This window comes from Malaclemys terrapin, chromosome 5, assembly GCF_027887155.1.
Source record: "Malaclemys terrapin pileata isolate rMalTer1 chromosome 5, rMalTer1.hap1, whole genome shotgun sequence".
Taxonomy (NCBI): Eukaryota; Metazoa; Chordata; order Testudines; family Emydidae; genus Malaclemys; species Malaclemys terrapin.
The window spans coordinates 8,565,100-8,577,388 of NC_071509.1; the positions used below are offsets into that span (position 1 = coordinate 8,565,100).

Consider the following 12,289-nt stretch of genomic DNA (forward strand, 5'->3'; position numbering starts at 1 on the left):
ACAAATGGCAGCTGTGCTTGTTTACACTAGGACTGAATTTAATCCCAATTGCCTACAACATTTTCCCCTGATATCCCTCTTTCTCCATTATACACCAACCCCCTCTCCTCCAACCTGCTCCATATGGATGCACAGAGCTTCATCGTGCCTCCATGGAACAGTTTCCAGGATTGGGCTCACAAGTAAGGACCCACTCTTGTAAAGTTAGTGGGAATTGGGGCACTGCACACCTAGCCAGAAAGGGCCAGCCCTCAGACTAACAACGGTTTTAACGATTGCGTAGCTGTGAAACGCAACTCCTATAACATACTCTCAACACTCCCATAATAGAGACACAAACACTGAGGACTTGTCTACACTTGAAACGCAACAGCTGCACAGCTGCCGTGCTTCTGTGTAGAGTCAGACCCTACCTATGCCAACAGGAGGGGTTCTCCTGGTGGCGCAGCTAATCCTCCCAGAGAGGCAGTAACTAGATGGATGCAAGCATTGCTCGGTTAACCTACTGCTCTCGAGACAGGGATTTAGCCCGGCTTAACTATGCCTCTCAGAAAGGCAGATTTTTCACACCCCCAGCGATGCAGTTAAGCAGACTGAATTTCCTGGTGCAGACTAGGCCTTAGACACCGCGGTGAAGGGCAAGGGGCAAGCACCTGAACAAGGCAGCGTGATTTCAGCGGAGCACCCAAAACCGCCTCACAGGGGGGAGGATTTTTCACGCCGAGGATCCGCCCCGCGCCGCCCCTCAGCCCAGCCCCCAGGCAGGATCTCACCGGGGGGGGGGGGGGGGCACACCGGGAATACCCGTCCCGCCCCCCCGCCCCTAGAAGGGGCATTTCAGACCCCCCCCCCCGGGGCGGCGGACCCGCGGGCAGCGCGCAGGCCGGAGGGGGCCTTGGCCGTGGAAGTTGCCCAGCGGGTGGACAGGGAGGGCCCGCAGCGCCCTCCCGGGGGTGGGCTCGTGCCCAGCCGGCAAACCCGCTCAGCCGGAGACAGCCGGGGGCCGCCCCGTTCCGCCCGCCCGGAGCCCGCCGGCGGATCCGGGGGGGGGGGGGGTCCCTCCTGAGCCGGGATGCACGGAGCAGCCCCGGACCCGAGCCGCGCTCGCCGCCCACGGGGGAGCCAGGGTGCCCCGCCCGCCCGCTCACTCACTCACCCTGCCGCGGGGACGGGGCGTAGCGAGCCGCGAGTGACTCCGGCGTGACTCCGCAGCGGCCCGTGGAGCCAGCGCATTTACCCCGCTCGCTCCACCCCCGGGGAACAGGGGGGGGTCTGCCCGCCTCAGCACCCTGCCGCGGGGCTCGGCGCCCCCGCAGCCTCCCCGCCGTGGGGCCGCTCCATGCGCGGCGCGCGAGTGACAGGCCGGCGGCGGCTGAGGAGAAAAGTTCCCGCACCGCGTCCCCCGCCGGGCAGCTTCTGCTCTGCCGCGGAGCCTCCTTCTCGGGGGCACGCGCCTCTGTAAGCCGCCCTCCCATTGGCCGATCAGACGCCCGCGCTGATTGGCCGCCGACGGGGCTCCCGTCTGCTTGCTCCTGTGACTGTTGAATGTGCTGCCGGGCGGGGGCGGGGGCGGGGCTGGCGCGCGCAGGTTGCTGCAGCCGGACCACAGCGTCGCCTCCCAGGTGTTTCCAGTGAGGCCAGGGCTCCGCGGAGTCCGCACTGGGCAAGCGCCCCGCGCACGCCTCTGCCCGCGCCCCCACCGCCCCAGGCCATTGCAATCCCAGTGCCCCCCCAGTCTGACCTACAGCCCCATTGCTAGTCCAGTGCTGGGCACCCACAGCCCCCTGCAATCCCAGAGCCAGACCCACCCAGCCCTGCCCGTGCACCCACAGCCCCCCCCTGCAATCCCCTTGCTGAGCAACCCCAGCCTGACCCACAGGCCCCTGAAATCCCAGAGCCAGACCCACCCAGCCCTGCCCGTGCACCCACAGCCCCCCCCTGCAATCCCCTTGCTGAGCAACCCCAGCCTGACCCACAGGCCCCTGCAATCCCAGAGCTGGCACCCCCACAGCCCTGCCAGTGCACCTCCAGCCAAACAGCTCCCCTGCTGTTCCAGTGTTCTGCCAGCACCCCACCCTACTGACTTACAGCCCCCATGCTTTTCTAGTGCTGGGCACACACTCAGCTCTTCCTGTGCTCTCTAGTCCTGAGTTGCACTTCCTCCCAACCCCTTCTTGTCCTGACTCTGAGCACCCACAGGTGGCTTGGCCTGTGCATCCCAATCCTGATACATGCTCACTCTGATGTTCAAATCCTGGGCTCCCTTCACATCTGCCAATGCACCACAGAAGCAGCCTATATTAATACTTCTGGTTGTTCCACTCATGGATCTTCACCCATCTCTGCAATATCCCTGGATGTTCCAGTCCCAGGTTTACACTCTCCTTGATCCCGACTTACAACACACTGTTGTTCCAGACCCAGGTCCCAAAGATAGTTATGTCAGTGCACCTCAAACCTCCTCACTTTCTTCACCTGTCCTTATAATCCCAGGTCTATTTGAGTTGAAACTGATAGTATTCTGAACTGTGTTGCAGACCGTCATAACTGTACACCACACTAATTTTTATTTGCCACCTAAGTTATGGTTTGAGTCCCGGATGCCCAGAGATAAGAGCCCCAATGCACTAGCTCCACTGCACCACCTAGTGGCACCCTCATAGTATTGTAGATAGGTATGTGGAATGGCAGACCACGCAGGCCTTCAGGATTTCCTTGTAATTAAGTTATTTACAGACTCACTTTTAAATGTTTGTGTATCTACCATTTTTGCAAGGTAGCAAACCCAGTTTAGTGTGTTAACCTTGGCTGTTCGGTGATGTAGCTGCCACCTGCTCTGCAGATGCACTAAAACAACAGGGACCAATAAAAGTGCCTATTCAAACAATATGCTTATCAGTTTTTCCTTTTTAACTCAGCATATAATTTAAGGGACACCATCATGATTTTATCATTGTTTCCCTTCCAATTGTTGCATCTTGTCTTTACTGTAAGCTCTTCAGGACAGAGACTGGCTTCTACTTTGTGTTTGGACAGTGGCACATGCAATGAGTCCCAATCCCACCCCCCAGCATTAAAATATCATGAGTCAAGTCCTAACAGTAATGAAAATGGCTTTTAAAAGTGGACATTTTCCTTTAAAAATAATACATTTGAGGTTCTTATTTGCCTTATGTTTTTTGAACCTGTACACACACACACACAAACAAAATTTTTGGATTCAACTATCAGCAGGGGTCAGTATTGTCAACCCCAAGTGTCCAAAACTTATCAGATTGGCTTTAAAAAAAATCTGAAAGTTTGGATACTTTTTATTTGATTTTCTGCTTTTGGAGTTTAGGCTTCAGATGCGCCTCTCTGCAATCGTGAGGGCTAGAAAGCCACTTTAAAAAAAATTAAAGCTGAAATTCTTTCTTCATCACATGACTCCAGGAGCTGGAGTTTTGAGAAAATCACCAGGTATCAAAGCTGGCAACACAAAGGGATGGTGTAGCTCAAGCAGATTGCCAGTGGGATATTGAGTTTTTCACCTCTAAAACACCAGCTAAAATCCAACCCCTCTGGGTGGTGCATAGCACCCCCTCCTGTGATTTCAGTGGGCTCTGAAGGTGCACAGGACCTTTCAGGATCAGGTAGCTCAGTGGGATCTACTTTGCTTCCCTTAAAGTGAGCCACAAAACTCCACCTGAGTTCACCGGAAGCAAGACCACATCCCAGTGGCCAAATCCTACCCACCTTACTCACTTTGGGACAGCACCCTCCCTTGAAGTGACCACTGAAGTAAATGGAGGTGTGCAGATTTACACCACATAGGGATCTAGTGACTTCAGTGGAACTAACCACATGAGTCAGGCAAGCATGATTTAATCCCAAAAGTCTTTACTTATCAGTCACAAGAGTTTGAGACTCTCTGTATAGGTTGTTGGGTGATGTTTGTAGTAAGATACCATTCTTTGGGGAAAACTGCTAAACCATTTCTGTTATACATACACATCCTACAGCATTAGTCTAAAATGCCTAACAGAGAGGCACCCGATTTAGTGACCACTTATTACTCTTTGATTTGCAGATGATTTAGTCTCCCAGTTTCTGTGTAAAAATTAGATGCAGGTAAAATTCCTGTCATGCCCTAAAGCAGGATGCTCTAAGGCGGATATGTTTCAGGCCAGTGGAAATAGGACTGTATGGATTCTGCAAGTCTGCTTTGCAAGATCTGGAAGCAAAACTCAGAAAAGAACAACCCACAGGGAGGATGTGATCCTGTGAGGTTATGGGGGTGAAGGAGTTGAGCCCAATGAGGCTTGTGGATTGCAGATGTGCAAGCAAAATTAGCCACAGCATCACAACTTTTGAGCTGAGGTTTCTAAAATCCTCACACCCTAGACCCAAGTCTTAGTTCAAGCAGATATAAGGTTAAGAGCAAATATTTCACATAGTGATCAAAGGCCATTGATGGGTACATACCAGCAATGTGCTTAAAAAAAAAAAAAAAAAAAAAAAACTCTGCACATTGGAAAAGTCTCTTGCCCACAAACATACTTGCTGTAATGTGTGCCCCCCAAAAATAAAAAGCCAGCTCACCCCCCACTTTCAAACATTTACTGCTTCCGGCTGCACTGAGGCACCAGCTCTGTAGTTAACACTCTCTACCTAAACAGGAAGTGCTGCACCTAGAGGTGGCCATTCCACACACAGGAAAGCATTTGTTATAAAACAGCATAGCTGGGCTCTGTTGTCTGTCAGTGACTCCCAATCAGACATGCTCAGTTTACAAGTAAGATTGTTTTTCCTCCTGTATGTCAGTCCTGCAGATTAGCTTGAGATCAGAGAGCCAGGCTAGATTCTTTCTTCCTTGTACATCCTCAGCAGAATTTTTAAAACTGCTTTTTTACTCCTGTTACCTGTATCTGGGCTGGTTCTGCAGGACTGAGGGAACTGGATTCTATTTTTCCTTGTCCACCATCAACAGAATCCTTTGCTATGTTCCAGCTGTTACACTTATGCCAGCCCACTGAATCATGAACTCACCTCCTCAGACTCTTCTTCTGTGTCCCTGAGCTCCTGGACAGCCAAACCTTTTCTGCTTCTCATGAATGATCATTAGAGCTGTTTGAGTCAGACAAAGAGCTTCCTAAAGCAACAGGAAACCCACTCTGGCTAGCCTCAAGCTAAGCCCCACTCTCCAACCAGCTGAAAGGAATCCGGTTGCAGTTCATACAGGGCCAAATCCCGAGGTCTTTAATCAGATGAACTCGCATTGGCTATGAAGGAAAAAACCCCACCCCCACAGAAGAGGTCTCCTGTGCTCACCCAGGATAGCACCTCTCGCCCCTGTGCCAGTGTGCTCAGTCCCATAGGCGATGCTTTCTGAGTGAGGTGTGACCTTGAGCTTCTGAACACAAGACTCGTTGAGAGCAAGAACCTCAGTGATTTAGTCCTAGATGTGGCACACAGTCCTCCTCTAACCTTGGGTTAAACACTGTTCTTCTCTCTGCCTCAGTGTCACGGTCTTTTAAATGAGGATGAGCACATATGTACGCAAATCTATCAGGAGAACTTATGGTGGAAAAGCGTTGACTTAAAGAAATGGAGGTTTTGCATTTTGTTCTGAATGCTGTGAGGTTAGCAGTCCTCCTAGATTCCCCTATAGCATGGCTTCCTCTCCACCTTCACTCCAAGTTAAGCACTGTCACCAAAGTCTCCTATGACCACTTCCTGGCGGAATCTCCAAGTGTGAAATCATAGCCCTAACAAAATTAATGGCAAAACTTCCATTGATCTCAGTGGGGCCAAAATTTCACTCTAGGCTTGGACTCTACTCCCAGCCTCTTTGGCCTCTCTGCTGCCTTCAACGCTGTTGATCATAGGGTTACCATACGTCCGTTTTTTCCCCGGACATGTCCGACTTTTCAGCAATCAAACCCCCGTCCGGGGGGAATTGCCAAAAAGCGGAACATGTCCGGGAAAAATACCGGCCGGGCACTTCCTCTCCCGCGGCTGCTCCGCTCCTCCCCTGACTCAGACTTCAGCTCTGTTTAAGAGCCAAGCTGCCCGAGCCAGCGCTACCGGCTTCAGGCAGCCCCCGTGCCTCCGGACCCTGCGCCACCGGAGCAGAGCAGCTGGAGCCCGGGAAGGGAAGTGCCCCACGGCAGCTGGGGTCCGGAGGCACGGGGGCTGCCCGAAGCCCGTAGCACTGGCTCGGGCAGCTTGGCTCTTAAACAGAGCCGAAGTCTGAGTCCGGGGAGGAGCAGAGCAGCTGGAGCCCAGGAGGGGAAGTGCCTGGCTGGGGACGCAGGGTCCGGAGGCATGGGGGCTGCCCGAAGCCCGAGCGCTACCGGCTTCACAGGTTTGCCAGGCAGCCTCCAGACCCTGCACCCCCAGCTGGGCGCTTCCCCTCCCGGGCTCCAGCTGCGCTGGGGAAGCGCCAGCCCGGGGCGCAGGGTCTGGGGGCTGCCCAACAAACTGTGAAGCCGGTAGCGCTTGGGCAGCCCTTTTCGCATGGCTGGGAGGGAGGAGGGGGAGTTAGGGCGGGGACTTTGGGGAATGGGCGGAGCCGGGGGTGGGAAAGGGGTGGGGCCAGGGCCCCGTGGAGTGTCCTCTTTTTTTATTTTTTAAATATGGTAACCCTAGTTGATCATACCCACTTCCTTGAACTCTCATCCTCCTTTGGCTTTCTCCATCTTCTCCTGTTCTCTGCTCCTGCATCTCGTCCTTCTCTAAGTGGACCCTCCTGCTACCCTTCTCCCTCCTTCCCCATGGGATCTTTAATGTCCAGTTCATGTCTAAAATAATTATAATACCTAATTTGTATAGCACTTTTCATCCATACATATCTCCAATCACTCTACAAAACAGTCAATATCATTTTCCCATCTGTAAAATGGAGGATAAATAAGGGACAGAGAGTGAAAGTGACTTGCCCAAGGTCACACAGCAGACCAGTGGCAGAGCCAGGAAGAGAATCCATGTCTCCTGAGTCCCTACAAGATCCATAGACACCAAGCTCCATGGGATCTAAATCAATCTCTTCAGAGGGATGAAGGGCTTAGGCTGGTCATCCCAGGATCTAAATCTGGTAATGTGACAGTTCTTGGGCACCTAGGACTGACAGTCACCTTATTACCCTCTGCCTCCAGCATGAGGGAATCTGTCTTGTGGTAGCTGGATGTCAGCTCCCTAACACACCAGCTTTTCAGCCACTTGAGCGCTCTCCTCTGGGTTAGGCCAGCCCTAACTTCACATTGCAGGTTAATAGTTGGTGCACCCCAGTCCCCTTGAATTGTTCCCCTCTGATATCCAGCCCACAACACTGGCTACTCACAGAAATTCCAGATGCTCTGCACTCAAGATGTGCAGTGTGCCTCAGTTTACTAGTTTTACCTTAAACCACCACTCCTGTAACCCACATAGCACCTAAATAAACCTTCTTCTATTTTATTGTAAGAAATAAAGATTCAACTAGAAGTGAGAGAAAGTGATGGAAACAACCAGTAAACAATACAAAATAGAGTAAGTGTAGACCCATGTTCACATTTTATCTATAGTTACCTTTCCTAGATAATAAAGTCGATTTCCTCTCTGCTCCCAAAGTTCAGGCTCTTGCATAACTGGCTGGTTTCACAAGAAGCAGGACCAAATGTTAATGAAAGCACCCCACTCCTTAAGTGGTTTCCTCAGTGACTGGATACAGAGGGCTTTTCCCCCTTGTGTGTTATACTGACAACAGCCTTTTGTTTCTATTCACAGACAGGGTGAATCCCCGTCGCAGAGTAAAGCTTCTTTTTTACCTTCAAGTGGTTTCAGTTCAATGGGAAACCATCAGATGTAACAAAAACAAAAGTTGTAGTATTGCACAAGGCAAAACAATTAAGCCTTGCATTGCATCACCAGCCAAACAGGCTGGGGTGACAACTCGCCCTCGCCGAAATGGGTCATCACCAAGACATATTACCCTAGTGACTAATTTCTGTGCCAAGTCCATAAAGCATACATTCAATATGAATATATTATTCCTTCAATATTACCCATGCGTAGCAGGTCAGTAAGATAGCCAGCTAGCCTGCTGGTCAGGTAGTGGCTCCCCAGTCCTTTCCAGCCTGATCATTCTAGAGTGGGCCCAGCCAAGTCATATGCGGCAGGCTTCAATCCCCCCTGAGCAGCTCTTCCACTCCCCATAGGGCTCTGTCATGGCAGAGGTATGGGGGAGCAAAGTAAGGAGACCGATCTCTACCACTCCACTAGATCCCAAACCAGCACCCTAAAGAGGCATTATCCACTTGCTGGTCTCCTCTCCCCCGGTCATATCCTACCAGGCTGTTTGGGGCATGGTCACACAGGAGTGGGATAACAGTCAGTGGGATAACATCCCATTCTCTTAATTAATGAGCCTCTTAGAGTTGGTAGGACAACTCCCACCTTTCCATGTTCTGTGTACGTATATATCTCCTTACTATATGTTCCATTCTATGCATCCGAAGAAGTGGGCTGTAGCCCACGAAAGCTTATGCTCAAATAAATTTGTTAGTCTCTAAGGTACCACAAGTACTCCTGTTCTTTTTATCCCATTCTTTGCCATCGCTTATGGGGTTCCACCTCCCAAAGTTGGGGGGCAAGGGAGAATCTGGACCACAGCTTCCAAATAGCCATAGGAATGCTCAGCACCAACCTCACCTCCGGGTGCTCTGCCCCCTGCCCACCAGGGTCCTTTTAAACTTCTCCTCTACCTAGAGCATGTCTTAAGTAGCTGCTGAGGGGCTGGGCCTCCCTAACCCAGTACTGCTCTATACCTTGACCTGGTTTAGCAATGGGGTTTACAGACCCTACACAACACTTATTCATTGTTACCAGATATGAACTTTCTGTCAATACTTTACATGTTGCAGGGTATTTATCCATAAAGAGTAAGATATGTTTGGTGTGGTGAGTTTGCCAGGTCTGAGGCCAGATGTTTGCAAAGAACAGGGGAAGGGACTCTTTGCCAAGGAGTCTCTGTGTCACAGGCACCATGCAGTCTTCCCTGATGCTTGGACTGCTCACCTGACTTATCCTAGACTCTAGGGCAAAAAAGAGTTAGTTTAATTTCAGGTCTACCTACAAGGGAAATTCCCCACCTGCCATAAAGTTGTGGTGTAAAGAGACCATTCGTTTAATGAGTGACCTACTTTGCAGGATGCACTGAAGTTAACAGATGCTGCTAAGCCAGGCAGCAGTTTGCTCAAGCAAACTGCAAAATATGCAGAGCAATCCCAACAAAAGGCTTTTTAAACTCCAGGGAAAAGCAGGACATGGGTGACAGGATGGAGGCACCAGGAATACGAGTGACCAGAGTCGTACAGTTGTTTGAAAATCCCCAATAGCCTAAAACACAACAACATTGTTGCAGGGTGATTTCCTCCTTTGTAGTTAGGATCCCCGTAAGAGCTCTCCAGCAGGCCTTGCCCCTATTTAGTGAGCTCACAGAAGATTCCTCCATCACAGATTCTTTGTTACAAGTTATTCAGGAGAAGGCAGAGTTGAGGCTCTTTCAGGATAACTCCTTGCTCTGCATATTGCCTTTTGCTGGGGTGGGGTAGAAGAGGCTGCTTTGCCAGCAATATTGGGAGGAGGGGCAGAAAAGGGTGTTCACTGTCACATTAACTGAATGGTGTTGCTCCAGTTTTCCCAGGTGCAGCTCTGTCCTTGTTGTCACACTTTGAGCCTCTCCCAAATCCACTAAAGTCAATGGGAGTCTTTCTACTTACTGTAAAGGGAGCCAGATCAGGTCCCAAGCTGACAGACTCTGCTCATGGTTCTGTTCCCATGAATTCTCCTTTCTGGTAACTCTTACGGAAAAGACATTTGTGCCCCTGCATCCCTCAGAGACAGGGAGTTCCTCTGTACACAATGATCAGGTGTGGAAACAGGGGGCAGGGCAATTGAGGGAGAAGTCAAAAGAGCCAAGCATTGAGATTCCAGGGCGGGCAGGGGAGCAACAGCTGATTTTAACCCCTGGCTGTGAAATGACTCAGGTGATCTGTGCAGCACTCAAGGGAGTACAGGACATACCATATGGGTCATGCAGGTCTCCTGTTTGCTCACTTGATTACATGTGGCAGGCTTTGAAAAGATAGTCAATTTCATATGTTCTTGGTACAGGGTTATTATTTAAGTGAATTTAGAGTTGGTGAAAAGTGCTTGCTTGGCAGCCCAGGAGTGCGAAGCTCCCCTGGACCAGGGCCGCCCGGGGGAGCAAGTGGGGCAATTTGCCCCAGGCCCCACAGGGGCCCCCACAAAAATATAGTATTCTATAGTATTGCAACTTTTTTTTATGGAAGGGGCCCCTGAAATTGCTTTGCCCCAGGTCCCCTGAATCCTCTGGGTGGCCCTGCCCTGGGCTTCAACTGGCTGTAGATCATCAGGTCCTAGAGCACAAAGAAATAAAACAACGGGTCACTTCTCTTACACAGTTTCCTTCTCCTTCACTTGGTGCCTGATCCTTGGCCTGGAGGCACCATCTCTGAGAGTGGGAGGGTGTCATCCCCCTTTAGAGGTAATCAGATGCTTTACCTAGTCTGGCTTCAGGCTAGCTGCTGCCTGTTTCAGGGAGCAAGTACCTGCCCTTGTTCTCTACCACATGTGCTGCTGCTGGCCTGTCTCCCCAGCCCACCCAGGACTCACTGGAATACCCACAGTCCTTCAGGCTCTTCCTCCAGCACAATGTTTTATTAATTCAAATTAAACCTCACAATCCCAAATATGCTTCTGGGACCCAGAGGTCTTTCCCTCTACTCACTTCTCTCAGCTCCAGAACTTGTCACAGGAGCCAGCCAACCTCTCTCCTGCAGTCTTCCTTCAGCTGAACCCTCTCTGCCCTTTCTGGGGGGATACTTGGCCCCTTCCCTCTGACAGATTACCAGGGCTGTCTAGCCCCAGGCCCTTAAAGGGACAGGTCCCCCTGTTACAGTTATTAATAGTGAACCTCTTACATTTATATAGCATGCTTTATCTCAAAGCTCTCTACAAACTATACACTGATGAACATCTAGGAATTTTTTCACTTGCAACTGAAATGGAGCCACCTTGGAGATGGAATGCTGCAGTATAGGAAGTGAAGAATCCCATATCCCTATAGAAACAGCACGAGGGATCTAGGCAGAATGTGATTACACACACTGAATTTTGAGTAAGGGGCTGGTTTTAGCACACATTGCCCTGGTGAAAAGTAACATGTCTCTTCAACGACCACAAGTGGTCTGGTTCCAGGTCTAAAAAAATCTCATAAGGAAGACTGAAGTCTAGAGAGTGCTCCTGGGTTTCCATAATAGGTCACTGTCACAGGGTCCCACTCACTGCTAGGGTGCTGCCTCCTGGTTGCTCTGGGGAGTAGCTCTTTCCAGGTCTGATGCCCCCTTCTGCTGCTCATTGTGCCCTGCTGTTTCTCTCTCTCTCTCTGCAACTCAGGGTGCTCTCTTGTAGTGGCTTGGCCCTCTGGCCAGGTCACTATAGTTCTCTCCTTCCACGGTATCAAAGTCAGCCCGTACAAACTGTCTCAGGTAGTCTTCCCATTCACTGCACAAGCAGTGCCACTTCCCTAGCGGCCGGTAGGGGAACCCAGGCCCACCCACTGCTCCGGGTTCCCGCACATGATACTTCTAATCAGCAGCCAAGTTCTGCACCATCTTAAACCTTGCTGCTGTTTCCATGAACCTTTCCTAAACCCTCTCCCTGAGGTTTCCTTCCTTCTCTCCCTCCCTAATGTCCAGAGAACAGCTACAGACTCCCTCACTGCAACCACTTCCCAGCTTTATCCTATCCCTGCCTGTTCCTTCTCAGCTGGCTCCATCATCATTCAGGAGATCACCTGTTTCCCTTCAGCTGTGGCCTATCCAGTTAACTGGCCCCTTCTCAGCCTCATTAACCCCTTCTAGGCTAGTGTAGGATGAACACCCCATCACAGTCTCATATCAACCTACAGCCTGCAGTAGAACCAGAACCGGTGTAACCAACCACTGTTTACAGACGAGGGACACCCACATCATCCTAACCTGTTTGATCACAGTGATAGGCTGATTACAACACAATCTGACTGACCAAGACTTCTGAAGGAATTCCAATATGAAATTGCAGAACTACTAACTGCCATATGCAACGTACCACTTAAATCAGTGGTTCTCAAACTTTTGTACTGGTGACCCCTTTCACATAGCTAGCCTCTGAGTGCGACACCCCTTATAAATTAAAAACACTTTTTTATATATTTAACACCATTATAAATGCTGGAGACAAAGTGGGGTTTGGGGTGGAGGCTGAT

The 12,289-nt window shown here is 50.8% G+C and overlaps 1 protein-coding gene across 1 annotated transcript in view; it reads right to left on the bottom strand.

Annotated features, from left to right (window-relative positions):
• PTPRA (protein tyrosine phosphatase receptor type A) overlaps positions 1-1,247 on the bottom strand; it is a 245,300-nt gene extending 244,053 nt beyond the window's left edge. The window contains exon 1 of the mRNA XM_054028788.1: positions 1,157-1,247. The gene's annotated coding sequence lies outside the window, so the exon portion shown is untranslated. The remainder of the gene's footprint in view (positions 1-1,156) is intronic.
• Between the last annotated feature and the right edge of the window lie 11,042 nt (positions 1,248-12,289).